General features: G+C 38.4%; 1 pseudogene; it reads left to right on the top strand.

The window, feature by feature from the left end:
* The first annotated feature begins 570 nt into the window (after positions 1 to 570).
* On the top strand, positions 571 to 717 carry LOC129481497 (uncharacterized; annotated as a pseudogene).
* The last annotated feature ends 12,092 nt before the right edge of the window (positions 718 to 12,809 follow it).

The following is a 12,809-nucleotide window of genomic DNA, read 5'->3' as shown; positions in this document are numbered from 1 at the left end:
CACCTGAGGTCAGGAGTTCGAGACCAGCCTGACCAACATGGAGAAACCCCGTCTCTACTAAAAATACAAAATTAGCTGGGCGTGGTGGTACATGCCTGTAATCCCAGCTACTAGGGAGGCTGAGGCAGGAGAATTGCTTGAACCTGGGACGCGGAGGTTACGGTGAGCCGAGAAAGCGCCATTGCACTCCAGCCTGGGCAACAAGAGCAAAACTCCGTCTCAAAAAATAAATAAGTAAATAAAAAATAATAAAATATATGTTAATCATGATTATAAAAAAAATAAAAAAGATGTTAAGAAATGTTCTATGATATTTTAAGATAAAGCAAAAGAGAGAGTGGTATGCTTTCAATTTCATTGAAAGCATTGTGTAGCAGGCCTGCTTCGAGATTTTTAAAAAAATTTTTTAGAAGAGTGTGCTTTGTTTTACTTTGTTATTAACTATTGATTAGAGCCCAGACACTGTGAAGGCACATGTTAACTTGCAGGTTTTCACCTGATAGAGAAATGCAAAACATTTCTCTCTGGTGGAAGAGATAACCTCAAAAGTTTTACTTTATTGCCCTATAGATCGCTTCTCGGCCTTTTGGCTAAGATCAAGTGTATTGCCCTATAGACTATTCAGATTTTTCTCTAACTTAAAAAAATCTTTTTGCAATGTGCCTTTTTTGATGGACTATATGAGTCCCAGCTCCTCATTTTTAAAAACCAGCTTTATTGTCTAATTATTTTATTAATTAATGAGTTGAATAAAGTTTTGACTTGTGTTCATTCTGTATTTCTATGAAAGTCATGCTTTTAACTTTTGAAAATTGTATTTGACAAAGACGTGAGTTTAAAAAGCGAGATGGTCATCCAAATGGCTAATAAAATTAAGAATTCAGAACATTCATTCAGAACACATGTTAATTCAGAATTTGGAACATACATTGTACCTTTCACTAATCAGTTGACATCTGTGGCATTTGATTAGGTTCTGAGCATTTCACTTTTAACATTATGTTATCCAAACAAAGACCTATAAGAAGAGGGCAACTAAATGGGAGGTCTTAAAAACATGTTAGATGGGGCTGAGCACAGTGGCTCACACCTGTAATCCCAGCACTTTGGGAGGCCAAGGTGGGTGGATTGCCTGAGCTCAGGAGTTCAAGACCAGCCTGGGCAACATGGTGAAACCCCTTCTCTACTAAAATACAAAAAATTAGCCAGGCATGGTGGCACGCCTCTGTAGTCCCAGCTACTTGGGAGGCTGAGGCAGGAGAACTGCTTGAGCCCGGGAGGTAGAGATTGCAGTGAGCCGAGGTCGCACCACTGTACTCCGGCCTGGGCAACAGACGCACCACTGCACTCCAGCCTGGGCAATAGAGCAAGACTCTAAGAAAAGAAAAAAAAAGTTACATGAAGTATTAATGGAATTAAGGAACAAAGATTCAACAGGAATTATGTGTTATGGCAGTTTTAAAGTGTTATCTCTGATTTCATTAAATGTGACAAATCACAAGGCTGTATGAACTGAGGAAAGTCATTAACTTCTCTGGGTCTCAGTTTTTTAATCTGTAAAATGAATGAGTTGGACTAGCTCTAAAATCCTAAGATAATTGTACTCAATATTGAAAGTTTATTGAATAAAAGAAAGATTAGACTTATTTTGTGCATTTCCTAAGAGCATGACTAAGCCCTCTGGTTAGAAGTTATAGGAAAATAGATTTTTGGCTGAGTGTGAAGAAAAGCTTTCTAACTAGGAAAATTGTTCACAAATATAACAAGCTGTTATGTGAAGTACTGAGTACTGGTACCATTTAGGAGGACCTATTGAGATACTCAAGTGGACTTACCTGCTATTGCCACTAAACTGCACACCCTGAAAAGTGGACCTTAGGGTCTAATTAAACCCAGGCACATCTTTACTTGTCTTCTAGAGTGAATCCCAAATGGCTAACTCTGCATTTTTTCAGGTTTTCCTTCTTTTTTCATATTTTGTGGTTTTATTTCTATTTTTATCTCTTGGCCAAGTCTGCTAGTCTGTCTGTGTTTTGACTCACTTTTTATGGTCAAGCACAGTTGTGTCCTAAGTCAGATCATACTGGCTGGTGAGGACCAAATACATGCATCTCTTCCCAATTCTGCAGTAGCTTGAAAATAGCCATTATGGGGGAATTTACACCACAGAAACAGGCAAATGCTATACATACAGGAGTGCTCAATCTGTTGACTTCCTGGGTCACATTGGAAGAAGAATTGTCTTGGGCCACCCATAAAATACACTAACACAATGATAGCTGATGAGCTAAAAAAAAAAAAAAAAAAAAAAAATCACAAAAAAATCTCATGTTTTAAGAAAGTTTATGAATTTGTGTTGGGCCACATTCAAAGCCATCCTGGGCTAAATGTGGCCTGTGGGCTGCGGGTTGGATAAGCTTGTATTAAGACTTTGGAGGCCGGGCGCAGTGGCTCACACCTGTAATCCCGACACTTTGGAAGGCCGAGGCGAGCGGATCACGAGGTCAGGAGATTGAGACCATCCTGCCTAACATGGTGAAACCCCGTCTCTATTAAAAATACAAAAAAAAAAAAAAAAACATTAGCCGGGCATCGTGGCGGGCGCCTGTAGTCCCAGCTACTTGAGAGGCTGAGGCAGGAGAATGGCGTGAATCCTGGAGGCGGAGGTTGCAGTGAGCCGAGATCACGCCACTGCACTCCGGCCTGGGCTACAGAGCGAGACTCCGTCTGAGAAAAAAAAAAAAAAAAGACTTACTTTGGAGAGCTGGTGTATCTGCTCCCATATGTCTCTTTTCACAACTGGGAGCAGGCACAGTGAGTCCACGTCATGTCTCAAACCACTAGGCCAGTCTCAACTGCATAATCTAAAGAGTACCCTTGTGCAATCTGTGGCCATGGCTATGTCCCCTTCTAGAGCTAGACCCAATACTCCTAGGCCAGTCTTGATTCCATGGTTAAGAGATGGCCTTGTGTGTACATAATTCTGATATGCACATAGCTGATTATTAAGGATAATTTGGTTTTATGATTAGATCATTTGGTGACCTCTGTGAGGTGGACAATGGGACATATTTTCTATCAAGGAAGAGATAATAGCTAATCTGGGTTGTCAGTGTTTTTTCTCTGTTTATCTACTTGTGAACTCAAATTAACTGAGAAAATATTTTGTGCCCACTAGAAAGAAAAACAGTCCTTTGAAAACTAGAATAGTGAGTTTTGTTTCTTTGTTTACTCCTGACCTGTAGCTGAGGTTATAGAGCTGAAGCCACCCAACTCTCTGTAATTGAGAAAAGCTTTTATTTCTCATTGTATGTGTGAAATGCTTTCTTACCCTGGAGGGTGTTAATAAGTTAGATTACAAGGTCTATTAAATTAAAAGAACTCTGCTCTAATTGACTTATAGGGAGTAATAAGTGCTTACATAAATCCAGTATTTCCAGAATTCCTAAAAAATAAACTAAAATTTTAATACTCTAGCTTTTTAATAAAAATTCTTTCAGAAAGTGCCAACTTAGAAACATTTTATATGATAATGTAAATATGTAATTATATGTAATATTATATATTATGTATACCACATGTATATATGGATACATGTTATTTATGTATCCATATATACATAATATATGTATACATATACATGTATGTATATATACATATGTATAACACATGGATGATACATAAGATAGCATGTAATAAATCTTTAGCTAAATTAGACTAGTTTATAATTTTGATTTAGAAAAAAATTAATGTATTTTTCTTTGATTTTGTTGCGTTAAATATATTTGTACATTTCATTTTTTAGAAGACCTAGGTTTGCCTTCTGAACTTTACATACTAGTTTATTGATAAAATAGTTTAACACCATGGATTATGAAAAATGTAAAATTATGTGTGTAACCAAATTGAATTACAATATTGGCAATGTTTTAGGAATCAATCATGTTCTATAGTATGTTAGCTCAAACACAATTTTTAATAACCTCAAGTTAACTTCAAAATCTTGGACTAATATTAAATCAAGTTAATTAATGGATAACCTTTGCATGCCTAGATAATTTCTATAATAGAACACAAAAACATTAATTACTAAGCATAGTTTAAAAAGATATATACGTCTTTGTTTCTTATTTTACTATACTACAGGTAGCATACCTTTGGATCATATTAATGAATGTGTTCACTTTTGCTTTTACTGTATATAAAACTCAATTACCAGTTACTCATCTCCCACTTTTCTCTGTGAAACAGAGGCTAGTTATTGATTTATAGTTATAGTTAATATGAGTAATTGAGACTATACCAGGAGCATTAGTGGCAGTAGGGCAAGCAATAGTGTAAAGAAGTACAACAATGTTTCTAAAGTGAAGTAATTTTTTTCATTTCTCAAGGAAAAGGTGAGTAGTTTTGGTCTAAAGGCAAAATGTCTGTTCCAGAACACGAAATAAGATAGGGAAAGACAAAACGTAAATGGATAGATGTAGAAAATTGTAGAAGGTTTGCAAAAAGTAAACCATATTTGTCTTGCTTGTCTGAAAAGAAGCAATAAAATATGTTAACATTTGGCAACATTTCCTCAGCTTTGATGGGCTTATTCAAAAGATAATTTTTTAAAAAAGAAACTTGGAATCCATTATTGCCAAATATTGAATTGATGCAAAAATAGAATTTGGCTTTCTCTCTATTAAAATGATAAACTGGTCTTACAGCACTTAACAAAGGGGTAATAAACAGTTATTATTACCTTTTGAATAATCCATCCAGGTAGAAGAGATTTATACCGCACCAGAATAATTTTCTGTGCTTTGTGTTGATTTTATCATGTCCATTATTATGTTTTAAAGAACAAAGTCTTCTCACATCTGAAAGAGCTGAGATTCCTTAAAATTGTTTTACCTACTTCTATGCTTATTTAAAAATATTATATCGATGCTTTAATGAATAGATAACTACACTCTTTTTTCTCAGGCACTCGTGACACTATCTTAATTGTGGACCAAATGTCGTTAAATCTGTGGCTTTTGGCTTCTTAAGATTACACCTTAAATTCAGAAAAAATGGAATTCTCAGGATGTTTTTACACTTGATTACCTTGCCAACTCCCAGAGAGCCTCTGGGAAATCACAAAGATGTGCTCTTTCAACTTAGGAAAGAGCGAGTGATAGAAATAACTAGGTTTGTTGAGTGGCTTGATACTTTTTAAAGAGCTCAACACATTGTTAAGAGTAGCTTGGGAAAAGTTGTCTAATCAGAAGGGATGCCCCGCCTTCCCTCTGTTAAGTTTTATAGGTACAATGCAATTAACATAAATAGTTTAGACAGCCTACACTTTACAGAAAGGTCCTAATGATTTCGCAATATCTTTATCCATAATATGTCCTTACCCTCAAGGGAAACATTGATCAAACCCTTACAAGACACTCATGCGTCACACAACTTTGTTCCCTTCCACTCTGATATTGCTGGTTACTGTAATAAAGGAACCACAGCCATGCCGTCTTCCAGGTCCTTTCTGCTTCTCTCACATGCTTGCCTGAAGGCTCTGCTATAAGTTACAAGCCAGAGATCAGATCTTCAACAAAAAAGTCTTAGAGCCTCACAGAAAGGACTGTACTGGGTACTCTTAACTATTGATACTTCAAAGAATGGACTCCTGGATACGAGCTTCTGAGCTGATATCCCTTAGACAACTTTCAGACAGTACCAGGGAACTAAGTCAGGATGTCCAGGATTCGTTGTTTTGGTCTGTAAGCTGCTAACTTTGTGAAGTCAGATTGCTGACCCAAGACTCAGCAGAACAATTATTAATTATATAGGACCAAAGAAACTGATGAGAGAAATGTAATTGTGATTATTTGTTTGAATACATGTGTGTGTATTTGTGTGTGTATACATGTATATATAATATACATATATATGTATTTGATGCCTTATTTTCTGATGGGTATGTTATTAATTTTTTAGGTGGCAAATGATATTGCCTTTTTTTTAAAAAGTAATTCTTATCTCTTAGTGATACATGCTGAAACATTTTCATATAAAATGATACAATATCTGGGATTGGCTTCAAAATAATCTGGGTGGAAGAGTGAATGGGGGAGATGAAGTGAATTTACTCTGTGTTGACAAATGTTAAGCAGGCTGATGGGTACATGAGGGTTCATCATGCTAATTTCTCTACTTCTGTATCATTCAAATTTTTCTTTTCTTTTCTTTTCTTTCTTTTTTTTTTTTAGACAGAGTCCCACTCTGTTGCCTGGGCTGGAGTGCCATGGCACGATCTTTTAATCTCCACCTCCCAGGTTCAAGCGATTCTCCTGCCTCAGCCTCCGGAGCAGCTGGGATTACAGGCAAGCGCCACCACTCCCAGCTAATTTTTGTATTTTTAGTAGAGATGGGGTTTCACCATGTTGGCCAAGCTGGTCCCGAACTCCTGACTTCAAGTGATCCACCCGCCTTGGCCTACCTAAGTGCTGGGATTACAAGTGTGAGTCATCACGCCTGGCCTGTTCAAAATTTTTCTACAATAAAAACTATTTTAGGCCAGGCGCGGTGGTTCACGTCTGTAATACCAGTGCTTTGGGAGGCCGAGGTGGGCGGATCATGAGGTCAGGAGATTGAGACCATCCTGGCTATCATGGTGAAACCCCGTCTCTACTAAAAATACAAAAAATTAGCTGGGAATGGTGGCGGGCACCTGTAGTCCCAGCTACTTGGGAGGCTGAGGCAGGAGAATGGCGTGAACCTGGGAGGCAGAGCTTGCAACGAGCCGAGATTGCACCACTGCACTCCAGCCTGTGTGACAGACGGAGACTCTGTCTCAAAAAAAAAAAAAACTATTTTAAAAAATCTCTTCACAAAATTTCCTGTGTTTTTTAAGGTTTTCATACCATTAAATACGCATCTTATTTCAAAATATGCTCAAACTACTATTTCCTTATCAATCTTTTTCTTGAATTCAGGTTGTTTTTAATTTTTATAAGTAATGATGGAATAAACCTTTTTACACATAAAGTTTTCACTATATTTTGGCTTATTTTTATTGTATATATTTAAGGTATACAAAATAATGTTTTGGTACACATATACATAGTGCAATGACTACTGTAGTTGATATGGTTTGGCTTTGTATCCTCACCCAAATCTCATCTCGAATTGCAATCCCCACATGTCGAGGTAAGGAGGTGATTGGATCATGGGGGCAGTTTCCCCCATGCTGTTCTCATGATAGTGAGTTCTCACAAGATCTGATGGGTTTTTTTTTGTTTTGTTTGTTTGTTTGTTTGTTTGTGTTCTTGAGACGGAGTTTTGCTCTTGTTGCCCAGGCTGGAGTGCAATGGCACGATCTCAGCTCACCACAACCTCCACCTCCCAGGTTCAAGTGATTCTCCTGCCTCAGCCTCTTGAGTAGCTGGGACTACAGGCATGTGCCACCACGCCTGGCTGATTTTGTATTTTTAGTAGAGATGGGGTTTCTCCTTGTTGATCAGGCTGATCTCGAACTCCTGACCTCAGGTGATCTGCCTGCCTCAGCCTCCCAAAGTGCTGGAATTATAGGCGTAAGCCACTGCGCCCAGCAGATCCAACAGTTTTATGTGTTTGGAAGTTCCTCCTTTGTTTTCTCTCTCCTGATGCCTTGTAAAGAAGGTGCTTGCTTCCCCTTCACCTTCTGCCATGTGCTTCCCCTTCACCTTCTGCCATGATTGTAAGTTTCCTGAGGCCTCCCCAGCCATGTGGAACTGAGAGTCAATTAAACCTCTTTCCTTTATAAATTACCCAGTCTCAGGTATTTCTTTATAACAGTGTGAAAACGGACTCACACAATAGCCAAGCAAATTAACATATACAACTTCTCACATTGAGTATGTGTGTGGTGAGGACACCTGAAATCAACTCTTAGGAAATTTTCAGTATACAATACAGTGTTGTCAACTATAGTCATCATCCAGTATGTTAGATCTTTAGGCTATTCATCCTACGTAACTACAACTTTGTACCCTTTTACCAACATCCTCATTCATGCTCCATTCCCCCTTCACCCCGGTAAACACCATTCAACTCTTTGTTTCTATGTATTCATTTTTTGAGATTCCATATATAAGTGAGATCATGCAGTATTTTTTTGTGTGTATGTCATATTTCACTTAGCATAATGTCCATGTTGCAAATGACAGGACCTCCTTCTTTCTTAAAGCTGAATAACATTCTATTGTGTATATATATACATATATCACAATTTCCTTATTCATTTGTCTGTCAATGGACACTCTTTGGTTGTTTCCACATCTTGGTTTTTGTGAATAATGCTGCAGTGAACATGGGAGCACAGATATATTTTTAAGGTACTGACTCAACCCCTTTAGGTATATATCCAGAAGAGGGATTTCTGAATCATATGATAGTTGTATTTTTAATTTTTTGAGGCACTTCCATACTATTTTCCATGATGGGTATACCAATTTTGCATTCCCACCAACTATATATAAGGGTTTCCTTTTCTCCGTGTCTTCACCAACACTTGTTATCTCTTGTATTTTTAATAATAGCCATCCTACCTCATTGCAGTTTTGATATGCATTTCCCTGATAACTAGTGATGTTGAATACCTTTTCATATACTTGTTGACCATTTATGTGTCTTCTTTGGAAAAATGTCTCCTCAAGGCCTTTGCCCATTTTTTAATCAGGTCATTTGGTGTTTTGGATTTATTTGTTTTTGCTATTGAGTTATGTAAGTGCCTTATATATTTTGGATATTAGGCCTTTATCAGCTATATGATTTGCAAATATTTTCTACCAATCCACAGGTTGCCTTTTCATCTTGTTGACTGTTTCCTTTGCTATGCAGATGCTTTTTAGTTTGATATAGTCCCACTTGTTTATTTTTGCTTTTGTTGCCTGTGCTTTTCATGTCATATCCATGAAGTCATTGCCAAGATCAATGTCGAAGAGCTTCCCTCCATGTTTTCTTCTAGGAATTTTATAGCTTTTGGTCTTACATTTTCATTCTTAATTCATTTTGGGTTGATTTTTGTATATGGTGTAAGAAAAGGGCCAGTTTCATTCTTTTGCATGTGTATATCCAATTTCCTCAGCACTCTTTATTGAAGAGACTGTGCTTTCTCCATTGTGTGTTCTTGTCATCTTTGTCAAAAAGCAATTGATGGTATATGTTTGGGTTTGTTTCTGGGCTCTCTATTCTAGTTCCACTGGGCTATGTGTCATTTTTATGCCAGTGCCATGCCATTTTGATTACTAAGGCTTTGTAATATAATTTGAAATTAAAAAGAGTGATGCTTCTTTTTGTTCTTCTTTCTTAATATTGCTTTGGCTATTCAGGGTCTTTTTTTGATCCATGAAGTATTTTAGAATGACTTTTTTCTACTTTGGTGAAAAATGTCATTGAAATTTCAATAGCTATTACATTGAAACTATAGATCACTTTGGGTATGTCAACTAAAGAATCATGAGGTTCAGAAATTTGGAAAGGAGAGCTTTATCTTACATAAAGAATTGCAGCCTGTTGGGTGGCCATTCCGACAGGCTGGGAAGTATAGCCTCCAGCCAGAAACCAGAAGCTAGCACTTCAAGAATTAGAACAATAAGACAGGAATTTATGCTGAATGGCATAGCCAAATATACACATTTAATAAGCTATAGGAAGAGTCATGAATATTTATGAAAGGAGAAACATGTGCATGTGCAATTGAATTTTATGCACCTTTGTGGGTCCCGTGTTCAAAAAATGGTTTTGTTAGCATGATCTGAGAGTAGTTTTTGGGCCTTTGATGGCAAAAGATGAAGCAGAGGGCATGAAAACTTTCACTGCACATCCTCCATAGACTGGCCAGAACAATTCCATGGCTGGTGGCCTCTTACCAGGAAGGAATACTGGTTATTTGTTGTGTTGAAAACACAAAAGGGAGGGGCAGCGTCAGGTGGTTGGTTGAAACCAGTGGTGCAGGGAGTCCTTTGAACTGGCTAATTTCTCTTTAGCCCTTCGGGAAGAAAGCCTGTATTGAGGTTAGTGAGAAAGAGGGTATAAGGAGGTATAGCTTGACTGGAAACTAAGTTTCCATGGTTTCTCTCAAGTCACTTATTTATTTATTTATTTTTTGAGACGGAGTCTTGCTCTGTCGCTACGCTGGAGTGCAGTGGCACAATCTTGGCTCTCTGCAACCTATGCCTCCTGGGTACAAGTGATTCTCCTGCCTCACCCTCCCCAGTAGCTGGGATTGCAGGCTCCCACCACCAGGCCTGGCTAATTTTTGTATTTTTTTAGTAGAGACAGGGTTTCCCCATGTTGGCCAGGATGGTCTTGATCTCCCGACCTTGTGATCCGCCTGCCTCGGCCTCCCAAAGTGCTGGGATTACAGGCATGAGCTACCATGCCTGGCCTCTCTGAAATCCCTTTGACCAAGAGGGGGCAGTTCAGCTGGTTGAAGAGCTTAGGATTCATTTTTATTTCTCAGGTAGTGCAGACATTTTAACAATATGACAGGTGCGGTGGCTCACGCCTGTAATCCCAGCACTTCCGGAGGCTGAGGCAGGTGGATCACCTGAGGTTGGGAGTTCAAGATCAGCCTGATCAACATGGAGAAACCCCTGTCTCTAATAAGAAAACATACAAAATTAGCCGGGGTGGTGGCTCATGCCTGTAATCCCAGCTACTCAGGAAGCTGAGGCAGGAGAATTGCTTGAACCGGGAGGCGGAGGTTGCGGTGAGCTGAGATCGTGCTGTTGCACTCCAGCCTGGGCAACAAGGGCAAAACTCCGTCTCAAAACAACAACAACAACAACAGAACAATATTAGTTCTTATAATGCACAAACATGGGATATCTTTACATTCGTTTCTTCTTTGTTTCATCAGTGTTTTATGGTTTTCAGTTACAGATCCTTCCCCTCCTTGATTAAGTTTTTCCTATTTTATTCTTTGTGATGCTATTATAAATTGCATTTTTTCTTGGTTTTCTTTTCAGATAGCTCATCATTGGCTTACTGTATTCTGAATTATTCCCCAGAAGAGGACTTGTTGGATCAAGGCGGTATAAAATTCTAAGGCTCTTGATTATAGAGCCACTACATTTGCCAAACAGCTTTACCAATATACCCAATCACACCCTAATTGGCATTGGGTATTTTTATTTTATTTTTGTATTTTCCACTTTTGTGTGAGAGATAGTGTCTTGTCATAATTTAATTTGAGAATTATTTGCAGTAGTCTGCTCCTATGCTGCTATTTGAAATTTCAATATCTCATGCTCAGTTTTGTTTGGATAATCTTTCCTACTGGGCATGGATTTTAATATTTGACTGCTGGTGGTCATGATCCTTTGCCCTTAAGCCAAGGGAAATTCCTGGAGGCTCTAACACTGTGATCCTGAAATTTTCTGGCTCCTGATATTGTAGCAGGACGAGCCACAGACAAAACTCCTCAGACATAGAGTTAAAGAAGGAAGGGGTTTATTCGGCCAGGGGCATCAGCAAGACTCCTGTCTCAAGAGCTGAGCTCCCCGAATGAGCAATTCCTGTCCCTTTTAAGGGCTCACAACTCTAAGGGGGTGCACGTGAGAGGGTTGTGATCGACTGAGCAAGCAGGGGGTATGTGACTGGGGGCTGCATGCATGGGTAATTAGATCGGAACAAAACAGGATAGGGATTTTCACAGTGCTTTTCTATACAATGTCTGTAATCTATAGATAACATAACCGATTAGGTCAGGGGTCGATCTTCAACTACCAGGCCCAGGGTGTGGTGCCGGGCTGTCTGCTTGTGGATTTCATTTCCGTCTTTTAGTTTTTACTTTTTCTTTCTTTGGAGGCAGAAATTGGGCATAAGACAATATGAGGGGTGGTCTCCTCCCTTAATATGAAAAAGAAGATCCAGATGAATGGGAAGGAACAAGTATTGGCTGGCACCGTTGAAGTTTTGAGCCAGGAAGATAGGACACTGCCCCAGGCACGTCAGGAGCCAGACATGGAAAAAACATGTTGTGACCAGAGCCTGGAGTCTGGGAAGAGATATCAAGGTTAACATGTAAAACTTCAGGGGTTAAGTTTCATATCTCAATTATGTTCTTTGTCATTAAAATAGGGAGAAAGAAAATGAGTTTTCCAGACCTATGAACTATCTATTGGCTAATATCTTTATTTTACAGTTGGATATAGCAAATGTCAATGTTATTTAATGAAAATAAAGTATGCTGAGAAACCCCTGGTTTGCTTGGTTTTGAGACTACTTTGCAGGCAACAAGGGGGGCAGAGTAGTTAGTCAACTTTTAGTAAGTGGTTTGAAAGTATCAGGAGTAAACCACCTGTTAATAGGGATATGGCAACAATTTATTAGCTCTTCTTGAGTCAAGCTTCGTTGGATGTAATATTAATATTTTCTGCATTACTCCAGTACCAAATCTTCCATGATGATAATTTGAAACAAACAGACATATTAGGGGGAAAAAAAAGGAGATAGGGTAGGAAAGTGGTAACCACTTAATGGAGATCTTCTGTAAACATCATTACTGTTTTAAGGAATCTGTTGACAAAATCGTACTGCCTGGCTGCTGTATTTGAAAAATAAGGATAAATCTCTCGGAAAGATTGTGAAAGCCTTTGGAATGGTCAAAAGATTACTGAATATCTTTTAGTGAAAAGATAGGCCTTGTCTAGAAGACCCTTGGGGCTTTTCTGATTTTATAAAGGTCTGTGCTTTTCACTGCCTTTGACTAGGCTACTTTACAACTCCGAAAGTTGTAGAAAATGGATAGTGATGCAAATGATCCTTATCCATAGAGATGCAAATGAATTTTGTCC

Source organism: Symphalangus syndactylus, chromosome 4, assembly GCF_028878055.3.
Source record: "Symphalangus syndactylus isolate Jambi chromosome 4, NHGRI_mSymSyn1-v2.1_pri, whole genome shotgun sequence".
NCBI lineage: Eukaryota > Metazoa > Chordata > Mammalia > Primates > Hylobatidae > Symphalangus > Symphalangus syndactylus.
This window is presented reverse-complemented; position numbering and strand designations above follow the sequence as displayed.